Genomic DNA, 20509 nt, shown 5'->3' on the forward strand with positions numbered 1-20509 from the left:
ATAATACATAAATACACTTGCATTTTTGCGCCTGTCCCAAGTCATGAGCCTCTGGCCTTTGTTAGTCTTGTATTATTTTAAGTTTAGTTTCTTGTGTACAATTTGGAAATTAGTATGGCGTTCATTATCACTGAACTAGTATATATTTGTTTAGGGGCCAGCTGAAGGACGCCTTCGGGTGCGGGAATTTCTCGCTACATTGAAGACCTGTTGGTGACCTTCTGCTGTTGTTTTTTTTATTTGGTCGGGTAGTTGTCTCTTTGACACATTCCCCATTTCCATTCTCAATTTTACTTATAAAATGACCACGTCTTATTTATTTTTAGACATTTGAGACGATGCTGCAATTAAAATTACTGTTTCAGACTTAAAGCGGCTCGAGGATATAAATTTTATTGTATTTATTACACTACTAGTTGTTACTGTATGATATGGTACAAAAATCAACTAAAAACAATTCGTTTTTGGCCTAGATGATTTTGAATATGATATAAGTTTTGCATTAAAATTGAAATATCATTTTAACTCATCGGTTATCTATATTTTGTATTATTTCTTTCAAATAAGCTTTACTTGAACTAAACTATTCTGAAATTTAAGCGATATCTGAATTTCAAGGTTTTTTTTATTTCCGTATTACTCTTCTTTTTTTTTAAGTCAACAGAAAATAAGTACCTTAACAAAGATGCTTTCGAAGGCAGATTGTGAGCTTAAATGAACGGTGAACCCATATTTTTCTTATATCTTTGATATTAACTATAAGGATAAAGGGTATTTATAGAAAATAAATAGCGAAATGCTATATTTAAAAAAAAACGCGAGCCCCCTTCAGTTCAATTACAAGTGGATGTGTTTGCAAAACGTGTTAGCAACTACTCTGACGCATTGTGGTAAAGTTACTTATTTCTTTGACGTTTTAAAAAGGTTATGTGTATCAAAGTTGCACTCATTAACACATATAAGACACTGACAACTAATGTACAGATGTAAGACAAACGGTTGAGCTCTTCAGGTACAATGTAAATAAATTTATCATCCAGCAAAGCTATTTCACAACTGTACACAGGTACATGTTTTAGTAAAATAGGAATATATATCTATATTTATGTGGTTCATAAAAAAAAAAAATTCTTTACGTTTTTGGTTTTTTCAGGATTGAGATCGTTTTTTGTTTTTGTTTAAAAGGTTTTATACTGGTCATTTTAGGGCCCTCAATAGATTGTGGTTCAGTAACAGCCAAAGCTCAGTGTTGAAGACCGTATGTTTACCTATAATGGTTTACCTTTACAAATTGTGACTTCGGTTGAAATTTGTATCATTTGCACTTATACCGTATCTTCTTATATCTACATATCTTATTTTAACGCCTGCATACAGAATATATATTTCCAGGTTGATATGCTATTCCAGGGCTAGTAGTTAATATCATTATTTCGTCGATAGAGTGCTCATGCCCAATAGAAAGGCTCTCAACCCAGAGTTCAAAGGGACCAAGTTGAAGTCATCACATCATACATTTTACGATCTACATCGCAAGATTAGAAATCTTTATAAAATATCTGTTTGTCAGATGACGACGGATAAGTATTAATTGTCATATCAATTCCTGTTCCCCTGAATATGTCCTACCAAATTAGACTTATCACAGGGGTTTTACCTGCACAAAAACATGACAGGTGCCATAGACATGACATATGGAGCAGGATATATTTACATCTGAGATCACTGTCAGCTTTGTAGGCGTATCCCTGTTCTGTCTATTTTCATTCCATGTTATTTTTTGTGTACTGCGGTTTCCATTTTCCATTCTGATGAAATATAAAAGATCTATTTCAAGAACCTATTAATTAGAATATTTTTTGTAAACATTGAATGAGGTATGATTAATTAAAAGTTTTAAGTAAGCACAATGTTGTGATAATTTTGTGGTTAGATAACCTCTGATCATTTATCAAAGATAAAAGGAAGTTGTGACATATGCCAATTACACAGATCTAGTTTGGAAAAGCAATCTAGAAAGGTATTAGTGGCCTTTGACCTTAAATCGAACACAACATTCTCATAAAGCAACACTATACAGGAGTTTAAGAAATATTATATGGAATTATCTGGTGTTAAGATCCATCTACTACGTCCGTTATAAAGTAGATGGCTTTATACTATAGACACAAAGATGCGAATAGCAAATATAACATCAAAACTAAACACATGAATTTGGGAAAGAAAAGTACCGTGACACGTCTTATAATAATTTGAATTCACAATCAAATATAAAATAATTTGAATTCACACTCAAATATAAGAGGAAACAAACGACACAAAAGGAACACAACGTTAAAATGTATTTTATTTCGTTTGAAATATGGTTTTTCCCGTTTGCTATTTGTAGTTATTATTTATAGATGGGATTTAGTATAACTAGTTCGGATACTGGTTTTGTAACAGTATGTGCTATTTATAAATTTGATGTTAGGTGCAGGAGGTACGAGGAAAGTTTTGGTGGTTTTTATGGGTGGGGTTTAATGGTACTATATAAAGTTTGGCATTTAAATGTATTAGTATCGAAGGTGCTCGCTGTTACGTCGAATTCAAGTAGGTCGCATAGGTATATGTGCAGTTGCTGCTATGTGTATTGTACGTACAGGCCTTGGAGGTATTAGCCGAGGAAAAAGAAACGATGCGAAAGAGGAACAATGTTATATGTCATGTATTTATGTATTGTTTCAATCGAAGAAATATGTTCAATACAGTAAAATAAAATATTGTATCGCAAGCGAAAATTAAATATTACTGCGAGTAACTAATCCTATATCTGTGTTTGTCTTGTAAATATGTTCAATACAGTAAAATAAAATATTGTATCGCAAGCGAAAATTAAATATTACTGCGAGTAACTAATCCTATATCTGTGTTTGTCTTGTGTATAGCCTATTGAATTTAGAGATTAAACACTTTAAACTGTTTCAATTCAAACTAGTAAACGTTAATTGGTGAGGGTGAAACAAGCGCAAATCGTGAAAATTGTTGTTATGCATTTATGATGAGTTTCGCAAGCAGGTGATACGAATACCTGTAGGATCATGTGGATGGGTTTGCAAAACATGTGTGTACACCATATAGATAGAAACAACTAGTAATGTCCCAACTTCATTGACATTATGAATATTTTCAATTGATGAAATCTTGTTTACGCACGTCAAACACCAGATGATTTGTTTGCAGGTGCTTGTTAAAGGTTGTTGTCATTAATGAAAGAAAGGTGTTAATATCTCTTCATATATAATTGTCATACTGGGCTTGTCGGTGTAATGTATCGTCATAGTAGAATGAAAACTAGATCTTTCTGAATAAATGTGTTACTTTCAAAGAACTTAAATGTCAGTCGAAAAACAAGTGCCTTGTCGGGTATATAAATAAAGCAACTACATAACGGTTTTATAAGATTTGTCATCTTTTAAATAAAATCGTAGCCACTTTGGACATAAGGCTTTTTTTCTATATAATAAATAATTGTGACGTATGAGGTGCTGTCTGATTTTACAGGAAAGTTGCTATCCATGTTAAGCTACTTACATTGCTCCTCGGCATTGTGTCGTTCTTTTTAAAAGAGAGACGAAAGATACCAAAGGGACAGTCAAACTCATAAATCTTAAACAAACTGACAACGCCATGGCTAAAAATGAAAAAGACAAACAGAAAAACAATAGTACACATGACACAACATAGAAAACTAAAGAATAAACAACACGAACCCCAACAAAAAATAGGGGTGATATCAGGTGCTCCGGAAGGGTAAGCAGATCCTGCTCCACATGCGGCACCCGTCGTGTTGCTTATGTGATAACAATTCCGGTAAATAGTCTAATTCGGTAGTTTAATATTCGTTTACTACAAGGCATCTGTTTATTTTCGTGTATAGAAAATGACAAGAGTTACCTATTTTCATTTTAAATTCAAAATGTCTTTAACAATGGAAAAGTATAGTTTAGGGGAAGGAAGTCACTTTGAATAAGATTGTCATTGATATTTGATGACAATAACACAGCATTATTTCAAAGTTTGAAAAAATTTGTAAAATCTATGACTATTTATGGTATTACTAAAATTAATTTCACATTAACTAAACATTTTACTTTATACGAAGTTACGGTGATTAGAATAGTTAAGTTCATCCCATCCTTTAAATTGGAGTCCGCATCATCGATAAAAACCACCTTATATTATTTTTTTCCAAAAAAAGCGGCTATTTGATTTGGGAACTGGGAACAGTGACATCGTTTGATTACAATGACATGTTATGGATTTATAGGATCTTGAATTGCTGATGTCATGTCGCACTTTTTCTTTACAAATGCCACTGATAATATTATTTAAACCCCACCAAATCAATCTTGAAGCTTTTGCTTAACTGGTCAATTATAATGGCTTGATTTGTACATATCATCAAAGTACATTATTTTGTGTGAATGCTATTATTCAAAGCTAGGCTTAAATATCGGTTCATCAAACCATAAGCTTGTGTTTTGTCATGTGGCACCTTTTTTGATAAAAATCTTGTCGGTTCAGTATGATGTTGGCGCGATTAAATATTACGTTATTTGTAATGATCAAGAAAATATCATCAGAAAGTTGAAGCTGCTTTTTTTTGCAATAAACGGATATGCAATCGTTAGGAAACGGTGGTTTAGTTTTGTATGTAGACTTATCTAAACCCTCCAAGGTTAAATGAATGTGACCTTCTGAATTAGACTGTTTACAGGATGTTATCACATAACCAACACGACTGGTAACACATGTGGAGCAGGTTCTGCTTACCCTTCCGGAGCACCTGATGTCACCTTTTGTTTTTGTTGAGGTTCATGTTGCTTATTCTTTAGTTTTCTATGCTCTGTCAGGTGTACTATTGTTTGTCTGCTTGTCTTTTTAATTTTTAGCCATGGTGTTGTCAGTTTATTTTCGATTTTTGAGTTTGACTGTCCCTCTTCTATCTTTCGTCTCTCTTTGAACAGAAGGGTTTCACGACTGCATAGATGAATCAATATGCAATAGTTCTATCCCCATTTTTATATTAAACCCTCCACGTTAACAATTTGAAACACTTATTTTACATCACAAAACTTGACTCACCAGAATCAAATACCTAGACAAAATCTAAAGAAAATTACATTCTTTTCCCCCGTAGTGACCTCTCAAGACATGTAGAAATACAATATAGGATAAAAATTAATGATTTATGAACCCGCATAAATTTAGTTGGTCAACGAAATTATTAAAACAAGTGTTTCAGTGCTAAAGATTCGACAAATCAGTCGGCGAATACAGAGATTTGGAGACATGACCATATGAGAAATAATATGTTTTGAACATGTACTGTGTTTTGTTTTGAGGCCTTACAAAATTCAAACTGTCCACAAACCGACCCTATTTCACAGTAAAACAATATCAATGACCACAAACAAACATGACAACAGCCCTGGAAAGAGCTTTCTTTACTTAAAAAAATATTTGTTAAAAATTATAATGTTCCTATAATGTTTGAAAACAATGATGATACTATCGACACAATCTGTTTTGGGAAACTTTAAAAGCAATATGAACTTAGATTTGCTCACTGTTATTATAAAATAATATTAGTAGATAACATGTTTGTTTTTCATACACATAAGAATGTGTGAAACAAACGTACTGAAGTTTGTCTTGTTAACATCAAATGCAACTCCTTGAGTATTGTTCTCCTTGAGCATTGTTTCAATGTATGGCATCATTACTCGCTGGGTATCATTTTTCGTTGATTCCGTAGAAAGTAAAAACACAAAAATACTGAGCTCAGAGGAAAATCGAATCGGAAAGTCCATAATCACCTGGCAAAATCAAATGACAAAACAGATCGAACGAATGAAAAACAACTGTCATATTCCTCACTTGGTACAGGCATTAGCAAATGAACAAAATGGTGGATTAAACCTTTGATGACAGTCTCATTAAATTCCGTAGGTGAAGGGAACATTTGATATGTATCAGACTTGATTTAGAGAGTACCAATGTTAAAGGAAACAATCAGTAAACTAGATAAAATCAGTTTCACACTAATGTTAATAAGAACGTAACAAAACATAGCCTCAGACAACAAGTGTGACTCCTATATCACCATGCGAGTCACATTAGTTGTTCCAGAAGGGGTGCGCAGTGATTGTTCAATAAATTGAACTTGTCGATAATAACTTTGTCTCAGAAAACGCTACAAAACTCGATTTAACACAATCATATGCCGGGGCATCAAAAAAAATCTTAATAAAATTTTATTTCATTATCGTTTTTTCCTAAAGTAATTTGCCAGACATGTAAATACAAACCACTCAAAGAAGTTGAAATTCAGCGAAATGCATCATCTAGGTTAATAAAGAAAATAACGGTTTATAAATTTCTTTCAGTTTATTGCCCCTAGAGGTTATTAAAAAAGAATGCTGCCAAAAATTCTGCTCATCAACTGGCAGTTTTATAAATAAAGAAATATATATAGAATAATAGGTAGTTTCGTTTTCTATACTGACTATATCGTGTGGAATACCTAGACGAGCGCGTTAGGGCGAGTTGAGATATTCAACATGATATTGTCAGTATCAAAAACGAAACTACCTATTATTCTGTTTTTGGTAATTATGACGTCACACAATGTATTGCCTAATATTTTCAGTGATACAGCCAGTCCGATGATACTCGAAAAAATTAGGCAGTAAAATCAAAGGGAAAATATACGAAATACCAATATTCTGTCTTGTTTTGAAGCCTTTGTAAAACTCAGAAAACCTAACATTTTACAAAACTTTGAAAACAGACCCTAGCCTTCATAATCAAAACATCAGATATAAAAACAATCAAGAAAATACCCAGTCTGCACATGGTGTTTCTTTACTAAGAACAATATTTGTAAGTATTTATTATTTTTCTAAATGTTTGAAAACAATAATAGGATATTTTGTTGTTTTTATAATAGGTACTGTGTCTTGCTAGCTGTCAACATTGTAGAAAAAAGAATAGATAACATGTTTGTTTTTCACACACGTAGAAATCATCATAAATGTTTGTAACAGTATTATAGAAGTATGTCTACATGTATGTTCAGGTAACACGTATCTGAATGGCATATCTCCATATTTCTCACCTTACTGGTAAACTTGTACATATGTACTTTGAATTGAGTTACACCGGAATATAGAGGCTCTGTATTGCTCACCTTTATCTACTATGGTTTTGGAAATCATGTAAAATAAGGTCAAAATCATAATAAACAGTATTGGATGTCCTAAAATTGATAATAATGAGTGCCGCCAATTAGTTCAATTTTGTACAGTAGTTAAATTAAAAACAGGTCATCCAATTGTAGTCTTACAATAGTTATTGAAGACCCCTCAAAAATTTTTAAGAAGATGTGATGTGGGTTTAAATAAGAGAACTCTACATCTAAGTCACAATTTGTTAAAGTAAACCATGATAGGTTAAAGTTCGGTCTTTAACACAGAGACTTGGCTCACACCGAACAGCAAGCTTTTAAGGGCCCCAAAATGACGAGACAGTGTAAAACCATTAAAACAGAAAAACAAGAGTGAACACGCAGAATGTCTCGCCTTCTTGATTTATGATTCATATTATGTTGATAGTCTTAAATATAAAGTTTTACTACGACTATCACATAAACTTAACATGATCCAAGAAAATGAGTTCAAGGTCATATAAACCAAACGAGAAATACATGAACACCTTACACTCATTCAATACACTAAAAATTGCAGACTTATTGCTAATAGATTCTAGGAAACAAACTTAACCAAGAAATTTAAACATTGACAAATGAACCATGAACATTAGGTCACGGTCAGATGAACCATGCCGAGCAGACAGTTACATCATAAAATATTCGTACCAATTAAATAATACAGTTGACCTATTGCTTATAGTTTAAGGAAAACGACCAAGACACAAAAACTAAACACTAATCAAAAGACTGTGAAAATGAGGTCAAGGTCAAATAAAACCTCCAAGACTAACAGGTACATCATAAAATATTCCGATATACAAAATATAACAGTTGCCCCATTGCATATAGTATTAGAATAAAACACCAAAAATCAAAATCTTAACTTTGACCACTGAACCATGAAAATGAGGTCAAGTTCAGATGACACCTGACAGCTAGACATGTACACTTTATAATCAGTCCATATACCAAATGTAGTAGAACTATTGCATAAAGTATAGGAAAAACAGACCAAACACAAAAACTGAACTATAATCACTGAACCATCAAAATGTGGTCAAGGCCAAATGACACCTGCCAGCTAGACATGTACACCTAATTATCCTTCCATACACCAAATATTCAAGACCTATTGCTTAAAGTATCTGAAATATAGACTTGACCACCAAAACTTAACCTTGTTTACTGATCCATGAAATATGAGATCAAGGTCAAGTGAAAATTGTTTGTATATCATATATAGTTATCTTATTACTCAAAATAAGAGAGAAATTAACATTACAAACATATAGTCACTGAGCCATTCAAATGAGGTCAATGACAATAGACATTTGACAGACGGAAACTTTGTAACATGAGGCATCTATAAACAAAGTATGAAGCAGCCAAGTCTTCCATTTTCTAACATATGAAGCTTTTAAGAATTTGCCCAACACAGCCACCGTAGCCGCCGCTGTCACCGCCGGATCACTATCCCAGTGTTGAGCATTCTGCGACACAAGGCACAGGCTCGACAAAAAAAACAACAGTTCGATCTATATAAAACTAGAGGCTCCAAAGAGCCTGTGTCGCTCACCTTGGTCTATGTGAATATTAAACAAAGGCAGCAGATGGATTCATGACAAAATTGTGTTTTGGTGATGGTGATGTGTTTGTAAATCTTACTTTACCAGTCTTGCTGCTTACATTTATCTCTATCTATAATGAACTTGGCCCAGTAGTTACAGTGGAAAATGTTAATAAATAATACAAATTTTATGAAAATTGTTAAAAATTGACTATAAAGGACAATAACTCCTTAGGGGTTCAATTGACAATTTCGGTCATGTTGACTTATTTGTAAATCTTACTTTGCTGAACATAATTGCTGTTTACAGTTTATCTCTATCTATAATAAAATTTAAGATAATAACCAAAAACAGCAAAATTTCCTTAAAATTACCGATTCAGGGGCAGCAACCCAACAACAGGTTGACCGATTCATCTGAAAATTTCAGGGCAGATAGATCTTGATCTGATAAACATTTTTACCCCATGTCAGATTTCCTCTAAATGCTTTGGTTTTTGAGTTATAAGCCAAAAACTGCAGTTTACCCCTATGTTCTATTTTTAGCCGTGGCGGCCATCTTGGTTGGTTGACCAGGTCACGCCACACATTTTTTAAACTAGATACCCCAATGATGATTGTGGCCAAGTTTGGTTTAATTTGGCCCAGTAGTTTCAGAGGAGAAGATTTTTGTAAAAGATAACTAAGATTTACGAAAAATGGTTAAAAATTGACTATAAAGGGCAATAACTCCTAAACGGGTCAACTGACCATTTCGGTCATGTTGACTTATTTGTAAATCCTACTTTACTAAACATTATTGCTGTTTACATTTTATCTCTATCTATAATAATATTCAAGATAATAACCAAAAACTGCAAAATTTCCACAAAATTACCAATTCAGGGGCAGCAACCCAACAACGGGTTGACCGATTCATCTGAAAATTTCAGGGCAGATAGATCTTGACCTGAGAAACATTTTTACTCAGTCAGATTTCCTCTAAATGCTTTGGTTTTTGAGTTATAAGCCAAAAACTGCATTTTACCCCTATGTTCTATTTTTAGCCGTGGCGGCCATCTTGGTTGGTTGACCAGGTCACGCCACACATTTTTTAAACTAGATACCCCAATGATGATTGTGGCCAAGTTTGGTTTAATTTGGCCCAGTAGTTTCAGAGGAGAAGATTTTTGTAAAAGATAACTAAGATTTACGAAAAATGGTTAAAAATTGACTATAAAGGGCAATAACTCCTAAACGGGTCAACTGACCATTTCGGTCATGTTGACTTATTTGTAAATCCTACTTTACTAAACATTATTGCTGTTTACATTTTATCTCTATCTATAATAATATTCAAGATAATAACCAAAAACTGCAAAATTTCCACAAAATTACCAATTCAGGGGCAGCAACCCAACAACGGGTTGACCGATTCATCTGAAAATTTCAGGGCAGATAGATCTTGACCTGAGAAACATTTTTACTCAGTCAGATTTCCTCTAAATGCTTTGGTTTTTGAGTTATAAGCCAAAAACTGCATTTTACCCCTATGTTCTATTTTTAGCCGTGGCGGCCATCTTGGTTGGTTGACCAGGTCACGCCACACATTTTTTAAACTAGATACCCCAATGATGATTGTGGCCAAGTTTGGTTCAATTTGGCCCAGTAGTTTCAGAGGAGAAGATTTTTGTAAAAGATAACTAAGATTTACGAAAAATGGTTAAAAATTGACTATAAAGGGCAATAACTCCTAAACGGGTCAACTGACCATTTCGGTCATGTTGACTTATTTGTAAATCCTACTTTACTTAACATTATTGCTGTTTACATTTTATCTCTATCTATAATAATATTCAAGATAATAACCAAAAACTGCAAAATTTCCACAAAATTACCAATTCAGGGGCAGCAACCCAATAACGGGTTGACCGATTCATCTGAAAATTTCAGGGCAGATAGATCTTGACCTGATAAACATTTTTACCCCATGTCAGATTTCCTCTAAATGCTTTGGTTTTTGAGTTATAAGCCAAAAACTGCATTTTACCCGTATGTTCTATTTTTAGCCGTGGCGGCCATCTTGGTTGGTTGACCGGGTCAGACCACACATTTTTTAAACTAGATACCCCAATGATGATTGTGGACAAGTTTGGTTCAATTTGGCCCAGTAGTTTCAGAGGAGAAGATTTTTGTAAAAGTTAACAACGACGACGGACGACGGACGACGGACGACGGACGACGGACGCAAAGTGATGGGAAAAGCTCACTTGGCCCTTCGGGCCAGGTGAGCTAAAAATAGAGGCTCTAAAGAGCCTGTGTCGCTCACCTTGGTCTATGTGAATATTAAACAAAGGACGCAGATGGATTCATGACAAAATTGTGTTTTGGTGATAGTGATGTGTTTGTACATCTTAATTTACTGAGCATTCTAGCTGCTTACAATTATCTCTATCTATAATTTACTTGGCCCAGTAGTTTCAGGAGAAGATTTTTGTAAAAGATTTACGAAAAAATGGTTAAAACATGACTATATAGGGCAATAAATCCTAAAGGGGTCAACTGACAATTTTGGTCATGTTGACCTATTTGTAGATCTTACTTTGCCAACATGTATTGTTTTTTACAGTTTATTCCTTAAAATTAACAGTTCAGGGGCAGCTCCCAACAACTGGTTGTCCGATTCATCTGAAAATTTCAGGGCAGATAGATTTTGACCTGATAAATAATTTTACCCCATGTCAGATTTGCTTTAAATGCTTTGGTTTTTGAGTTATAAGCCAAAAACTGAATTTTACCCCTATGTTCTATTTTTAACCGTGGCGGCCATCTTGGTTGGTTGACCGGGTCACGCCACACATTTTTAGCTCACCTGGCCTAAAAGGCCAGGTGAGTTTTTCTCATCACTTGGCGTCCGTCGTCGTCGTCGTCGTCGTCGTCTGTCGTCGTTAACAATTTTTCAAACATGTTCTCCTCTGAAACTACTGAATGGATTTGAATGAAACTTAGCATGATTGTTCCTAAGATTATCCTGCACAAAGTTTGTGCTTCGATTTTTGATCCGTCAAAAAACATGGCCGCAGTTTTTTAAAATAGAACATAGGGGTCAAATGCAGTTTTTGGCTTATATCTCAAAAACGAAAGCATTTAGAGCAAATCTGAGATAACGTAAATTGTTTATTAGGTCAATATCTATCAGCCCTGAAATTTTCAGATGAATCAAACAAACCATTGTTGGGTTGCTGCCACTTAATTGGTTATTTTAAGGAAATTTTGAAGTTTTTGGTCATTATCTTGAATATTATTATAGATAAAGATAAACTGTAAACAGCAAAAATTATCAGCAAAAAAAGATCTACAAATAAGTTAATATGACCAAAATTGTCAATTGACCCCTTAAGGGGTTATTGTCCTTTAATGACAATTTTTCACAATTTGTTCATCATATTTGCTAACTTTAAAAAATCTTCTCCTCTGAAACTACTGAATGGATTTGGATGAAACTTAGCATGATTGTTTCTTAGATTATCCTGCACAAAGTTTGTGCTTCGATTTTTGATCCGTCAAAAAACATGGCCGCAGTTACTTAAAATAGAACATAGGGTAAAATGCAGTTTTTGGCTTATATTTCAAAAACTCCAGCATTTAGAGCAAATAAGACAAGAAGTTAAAGTATTTATTAGGTCAAGGTCTACCTGTCCTGAAATTTTCAGCCGAATTGGGTAACTGGTTTTTCAGGTATAATTAGTTATCAAAAGTACCAGGATTATAATTTTATACGCCAGACGCGCGTTTCGTCTACATAAGACTCATCAGTGACGCTCAGATCGAAATAGTTAAAAAGCCAAATAAATACAAAGTTGAAGAGCATTGAGGATCCAAAATTCCAAAAAGTTGTGCCAAAATAATGCCCCTGAATTGATGATTTTAAAGAAATTTTGCAGTTTTTGGTTATTATCTTGAATATTATTATAGATACAGATAAACTGTTAATAGCAAAAATGTTAAGCAAAGTAAGATCTACAAATAAGTCAATTTGACCAAAATAGTCAATTGACCCCTTAAGGAGTTATTGTCCTTTAAAGACGTTTTTCACAATTTGTTCATCATGTTGACTTGCTTTAAAAAAAATCTTCTCCTTTGAAACTGCTGTATCAATTTCAGCCAAACTTAGGCTAAATGAGTTTCAGATTATCTAGTATAAATTTTATATTTCATTTCCTTGTATGTCAGAAACATAGCTCCTATGGCTAAAATAGAACATAGGAGAAAATGATTTTTTTTTTGCTTTTGAAGAAAATAGGACGATTCAAAGAACATTTAAATAAAAAAGCCAAAATAATCATTGATGAGAGATTTAACCAAAAAAATTAAGGTGAGCGATTCAGGCTCTTGAGAGCCTCTTGTTTAAACTAGATACCCAAATGAGGTTTGTGGCCAAGTTTGGTTTAATTTGGCCCCGTAGTATCAGAGATGAAGATTTTTGTAAAAGATTTCTAAGATTTACGAAAAATGGTTAAAAATTGACTATAAAGGGCAATCACTCCTAAAGGGATCAACTGACCATTTCGGTCATGTTGACTTATTTGTAAATCTTACTTTGCTGAACATTATTGCTGTTTACAGTTTAGCTCTATCTATAATAATATTCAAGATAATAACCAAAAACAGCAATATTTCCTTAAAATTACCAATTCAGGGGCAGCAACCTAACAACGGATTGTCCGATTCATCTGAAAATTTCAGGGCAGATAGATTTCGACCTGATAAACAAATTTACATCATGCCAGATTTGCTCTAAATGCTTTGGGTTTTGAGTTATAAGCCAAAAACTACATTTTACCCCTATGTTCTATTTTTAGCGGTGGCGGCCATCTTGTTTGGTTGGATGGGTCACCGGACACATTTTGTGAACTAGATACCACAATGATGATTGTGGCCAAGTTTGGTTAAATTTGGCCCAGTAGTTTCAGAGGAGAAGATTTTTGTAAAAGTTAACTCCGGACGACAGACGACGGACGACGGACGCCAAGTGATGGGAAAAGATGGGAAAAGCTCACTTGGCCCTTCGGGACAGGTGAGCTAAAAAAAGAGGAACGAGAAACAATTATGAACAACATCAACAAAATTCAAGATAATCACTGAGCATCCGGTTCTTTTTTTTTAAACAACATTTGTTACATATTTGTTTTTATTTTAATTTTTTTGTCGATTTCAGTATAAAGACAATATACATATAGTGTCTTGAAATATGAAACTTATTTGTATTCGGCACGAAACAGGGGGAAATGCTCGGTAAAACTTCGTATTTCTCTAGTTTCTAAGCCGCATACAAATAAATTTCATATTTCATGACACTATACGTATATTGTCTAAATATATCTTCATATGCAAAATACAATTTAGGATTTATGATACCGAAGGCTTTTTACTAGACCGAGTATACAACATTTGTTATTTTGGAGAAACCAATCTTGCAGACAGATCTTTTAAAACTAGTTTCTTTTTATTTTATTTACAATATGATTTACACTCGAGACACACAAAACTAGAACAAAGTTTCAAACTATCTGATACAGCACCTGAGATCCCCTCCAGTTTTTGGTGGGCCCCGTTTTTTGCTATGACATTATCAGTTATTTTTCGACTTGTGAGATTGAATACCCGTTTGCTTTCTTTTTCGGTTCTCTTTTGTATTGACATAAGTCTTTCATGTTGTTTTTAATTGTGTCGTCTGAATTCTGTCTCATTGACGGGATACTCACAACCTCCTTGACGGATCAATAGTGTTCGTTCTGACATGCGCATGACTACCTAACATGTGTAACGAAATAATTAGATTATTTGATTTAGGTGTTAACCATATTAATAAAATAAATTAACATCCTTCAATTTGTTAATGAAGACGATGGTCAATCTTTCAAAGGTGAATAAAAAATTGGATACGTTATAATATCCACAACTCCAACGCCATAGCACTTTATCGACGCCCTCGCCAAAGCCTCTTAACAGGTTTTTAACATTAAAAAACATAAATTCGACAATTAGTTAATAATAATTCAAACCTGCCAGTGTCAGATCTATATTTTTTTTAAAGGGAGATGGGAAAAGCACTGACTGCTAAAGATAGGGCCCGATACAGTTATGCTTTATTGATACCATATATATCATCAGCCTGAATGTTCCCACAAACGGGGCATGTAAGGTCTATATAACCAGTCAAGGCCGTTAAAAACTCCTATCTTCACAAATAGGGAAAATGGAGCGTAGGGGTACCCTGCTCCCTCTCCTTAATACACATCTGCACGCTCTATGAGAGTGGAAGAGTTATCACCGTTTTAGTTCCAATTTATACGTTTGTTTGTTCTTCCATATGTTCTGTCGTTCTTCATACCTGTGAAATGTTCGTTGCATTTCTATCATAAATTACAAATTTCCAACCTAGATCCTGTAAATGTATCAAAAACATATGGTTGGCCTCTAGATGTATTGTAGTATTGTGTATATGTGCTAGACCGGTAGATGATTTATATAATCTTGTGTACTTGCGCTGGGCTTCTACTTGTATTTGAATATCTTGTGGAACTATGCTGGACCTTTTATGAATGAATGAATGAATTTTATTTCTCATAAACTACAAGTTACATAGTTACAGAGAATATATAAGCAATTACATAAATATTGAAGCACATGTGAACAATACAAACATAAACATTAAATTACAAACTAACCAGGAGGAGTGACCCTCACATTTATAATTTTTATAAATCTACAAAGTTTTTCAAGAACAATATGATTATTAGAGCTCATTAATTGTTGATATTTATAAATATTTGGACGAAGAGTACAATAGTTTGGTAACAACCTCTTTCTTTCTTGAGTAAGAGCATTACATGACATAACATAATGATATTCATCACCTACGTCACTTGATTCGCAAAGATGGCACAACCTATCATTTCTTGATATGTTATTCCACCTTCCCGTCTCGATAGGTAATCGGTGACTTCCACATCTAAATTTACACAATAAAAATTGATTATATATTGACAATTTGGAAAAATAGCTTTCTAATTTAATATCAGTTTTAAAAATTCTATAACATAAGCATTTAGGAGTAGTGTTAATTTCGCTTAGGCAATTCTGCAAAAACTGGTCTTTAAGTTTCAACTCAATACTTTTGATTACCCATTTATCTAACATTTGATTCGACCAGATATTTGACATTCCACAGGTATCAAAAACAGTTTTTACAAATGATATCCATTTACAGTTAAGACCATAGTTATGAAAATTAATATACAATAGTTTATATAAAAGACATGAAATTTTACTTTCTTTACCACATAGTAATCTACATAAGAAACTAACCATACGAACTTTGGCATGAATAATTACAGGATATCTACCTAATTCCGCATAGACAACACAGCTAGGCGTACTCTGTTTTAAATGTAGAACAAGCTTACAAAATTTTAAATGTATACGTTCTATCAAATCAAAATTTTCAAATCCCCAAATTTCCGAACCATAAAGAAGAATAGGTAAAACTATCTTATCAAACATGTCTAACTGACATTCTATAGTCAAACTGTTTTGTCTACACTTTTTTAAAATACCATACATTGCTTTTGTAGCTTGTTCACAAATATATTTTCGGGTCTTTAAAAAAGAACCACTTCTAGCAAAAAATATACCGAGGTATTTATACTCAGTTACAATTTCTAATTCTCTATTCTGTATAACAAATCTAATATTTTTGGGTTGTCTCCCTTTGGAGAATATAAGAACTTTTGTCTTGTTAACATTTATTTTGAGTTGCCATTTTTCACAATAATCATCAAATTCATTTAACATGTTTTGTAAATCTTCACTACTCTCGGAAAACATCACAGTGTCATCCGCATATAATAACATAAATATTTTTAAAAATACTGTTAACTCATGTTCGAGGTCATCACTAATAGAATTTACACCAAGTACATCTTTGCCTTCAAAAAAATGTTGTAAATCATTTAAAAATATTGCAAACAGAGCAGGGGAAAGATTTTCTCCCTGTCTTACACCCATTTCACAAGTAAATAACTCTGATTTCTCACCATTAAATATAATGCGTGATTTTACATTTTCGTACATATTTTGTATAATACGGAAAAATTTGCCATTTATATTATTCTCTAAAAGTTTAAATAATAAAAAATTTCTTTGTATAAAATCAAAGGCCTTTTCAAAATCGACAAAGGCGCAGTAAAGTTTCTTCTTTCTTAATCTAAGTAACTCGAATAGTGCATATACTGAAAATAAATGATCAGTTGTTGAATATCCATGTCTGAAACCTGCTTGATTTTCTAGTAAAATAGAGTACTCATCAAGATAATCACATAATCTAGTGTTTAAAATAGAAGTAAAAATCTTACCAAGACATGACAAAAGAGTGATAGGACGGTAATTTTGTGGTTCGGCAGAGCTACCTTTGTTCTTAAAGACTGGTATGACATTACCTATAATCCATGCCTCGGGTAAAATACCCGAATCAAAAATAATATTAAATATATACACATAAATATCAATCATACAATCAATAGGCGAGGAAATGTATTCATTTACAATCATATCGTCACCCGACGATTTGTTATTTTTTATATGTTTTATAGCTTTTAATATTTCTTCAGCTGTAATACTATCATTTAACATAGAATTTGAACATTCTTGACTAACATCATTGTTAATATCATAAGTATCTCCTTCATACTTATTTTTGTTTATATCTTTAAAAAAAGTAAACAATGACTCAGTGGTGATATTACAATTGTTTTTATGTTTAACTTTATTCCAAATTTTCCAAAATTCCCTGGGGTTTTTGAATCTCATATTTCTCATCTTAGTGCGCAAGTTTTCGTTATATAGTTTAATATTCTCATCCATGACTTTTTTGTAATGTTTTTCTGACTGTCGAAGTCTTTCTTTAAATAAATTAGAGCCATAGTGTTTATAAAGTCTTCTGCTTTTTCTAAATTCTTGTCTAACCTTTTTACAGTCTTTATTAAACCAATCTTTGTTTGAAAAATTCCCTTCCCCGCCAATTTTTTTTGAATTTTTAGTAAATACCCCAAAAGTGTCTTTTGCAGCACTCAATAATACGGTTGTAATATCACTTACAATACTATCTACAGTACCTTGATCAACTGAACTTATATCATCATATTTAGACATTACATTTAACAATATTTCGTTTACTTTATCAACATCAATGTTGTTTTTGTATTCATTTGTCTTTTCGTGTTTCCATTTACCAATGTGTACATTTTTGTCATTAATTACTTCGCTTTCACCTTGTGTAGCATTACAACCATTTACAGTTAAAGACAAGCACAAAGGAGCGTGTATATCTGAGAATAAATTACAAAAATCAGAAACTTCAAAATCATCTACTTTACATAAAATATTAGCAGTACATACAATGTAATCTACTACACTAATACTTCGACTTGTTGGTTTACCATTTTAAGATGTGTGATATTATCTTGTGTACTTGCGCAGGGCTTTTAGATGTATTATATAGTCTTTTGTACCTGCGCTGGGCCTTTTGATGTAATATAATATAATGCCGGCCTTCTCCCTTTTTAGGGACCGTTCAATATTTATCAGGTGGATGGGCCGGTGCAAAATTGGGGCGGGGCAAGCACTTTTTTTGTGGAAATATTTAAATGGGCGAGAACTATTTTTAAATATTTAGTAGGTGGGCCAGAACATTTTTATAGGAAAAATTTTGCTATCCATTTTGTAGGAAATTTCTTTTGCGGGCACTCAAAACATGTCTCAACAAACTAGTAGGTTGGTTTATTTTTGTCAAATTTAAGGATTCAATTAAGGAATAAAAAAGCTAGAATTTTCTGTTCGGAATATCTTTTGAAATATTTTGACCATTTAAAATACCAAGTTTCTTAATTTTTTCGTGTATTGCTGTTAAATTTATGGATTAGGTAAGAAATAAATCTCAAATTTTCATTTTAGGCTTAATTCATATAGTCACCTTTAAATGTTTTCACAACTTTTTCAAATCAACCTGGATTTTCATAAAACTCTACAACTGTCTCGATTATATATTGATTTTTACAGAAAGAAAATTTGTTTGGTACTTTGGTGTATTGTTGTTATTTTTAGGGATTTTATAAAAAGGTAAAAAAAAAAGCTAAAATTTTAAGTTTAGGCTGAATCTAGATAGTCATCTTTAAATTTGACAATTTAAAACAAAGTTAACCTTCAACACTTGGTGTATTTCTCAGAAATAGTTCAGTGTCTAATAAGTTTAAAGTCAAACCCCATCTTTATTGATGAAGATCAATCCATGTTTACACACAATATCAATATTACGGGAATCTCCCTTGCGTGATTCATTGCTTCCGATTGGTAAACAATATGTTACAAGGACTTACTTACAAGTTCTGCCATCGGTCAGTCGAATGTATAAATACAAAAACAACAACAGAACCGACGGAGTGTTGGGTTGACAAATAATTTGAAGTGACAAACTTGAATAGAAGCTGGAATATGTCTGAGAAATACAGACAAGCATTGAAATTTAACTTTCATTATTTGTTTTTATTTAAGATTGTCGGTGCCGGTGACGGTGCTAAATCCGGATGTCAGTGACGGTGACGGTGACAAATGCGGTCACTGGTGACGGTGCTAAATACGGTTACCGGTGACGGTGCTATTGAAGGTACATATTAAGAGTTATGTTGGCGGTTTTGACATAATTAATATGTCATTTAATGTGGTGTACTAAGTTTTTGTCTTCTTAGTTCTATAATGTAGAAGGGTTTTATTATTCTTTAAATTGAGATTATAGAAATATACACAATAAGTGACAACCTTGAGCTACATGTAGTTACATGACTTGAATTATATACATGTACTAGTTTTGTGTGTCTGTCTTAAGACCAACCTTTACAGGAGACCTGACCAGACCAGTGATTGAGCCTGCAAGACCCATTCTCTCTGCCGTTGATTGTTTTTGATATTAATAAAATATGAAACTTTATTTTATTCAGATATTTTATTTCATAACTAAGACTTACATATAATCACAAGTATACGATTTCTCTTTCCCTTAACGTGTTTTGTTCCGACTGTAAACAGCGGACGTCGAACCTTACACTTTATAGATCCTTTTACTCTCTTTTTCTTTGTGACCCCGTGTTCTCTGGTGGCCGACTCTAGCACCAGGAAGGCGGCGTTACAATATATTGTCCGGTGTACCTGCACAGGGCCTCTAGATGTATTGTATTGTCTTGTGGGGAAAAAAATATGCTCTGCCCTGGGCATCTAAATATATAATACTGTATTGTGTTGCTACTCTAGGTCTCTAGATGTACCTCTCTTATTGACGTGCATCATAAATTTATGTCATACTTATTACTATCTATGTTTCCTTTTATCTGTAACCTCTGTGCTGTATAAGTTGTAACGTTCCATCTTTAACATCTGCTAATACATATGGATTATCCTTTTTTTTGTAGAATGGTAAGCGTTCCTGTTTTGTTTTTTGTTTGTTTTAGAATTGTAAGCGTTCGTTAGAATTAGTGCGTATTTTATTGATAGCAAAAAATCGTAACGCTTTACGAGTACAAAGTGATCAGTCTGGTGTATATACAAAATTTAATCCTGGTATCTATGATGAGTTTATTTCGGTATTGTCTGATCAA

The sequence above is a fragment of the Mytilus trossulus genome, chromosome 11 (assembly GCF_036588685.1).
Source record: "Mytilus trossulus isolate FHL-02 chromosome 11, PNRI_Mtr1.1.1.hap1, whole genome shotgun sequence".
Classification (NCBI taxonomy): domain Eukaryota; kingdom Metazoa; phylum Mollusca; class Bivalvia; order Mytilida; family Mytilidae; genus Mytilus; species Mytilus trossulus.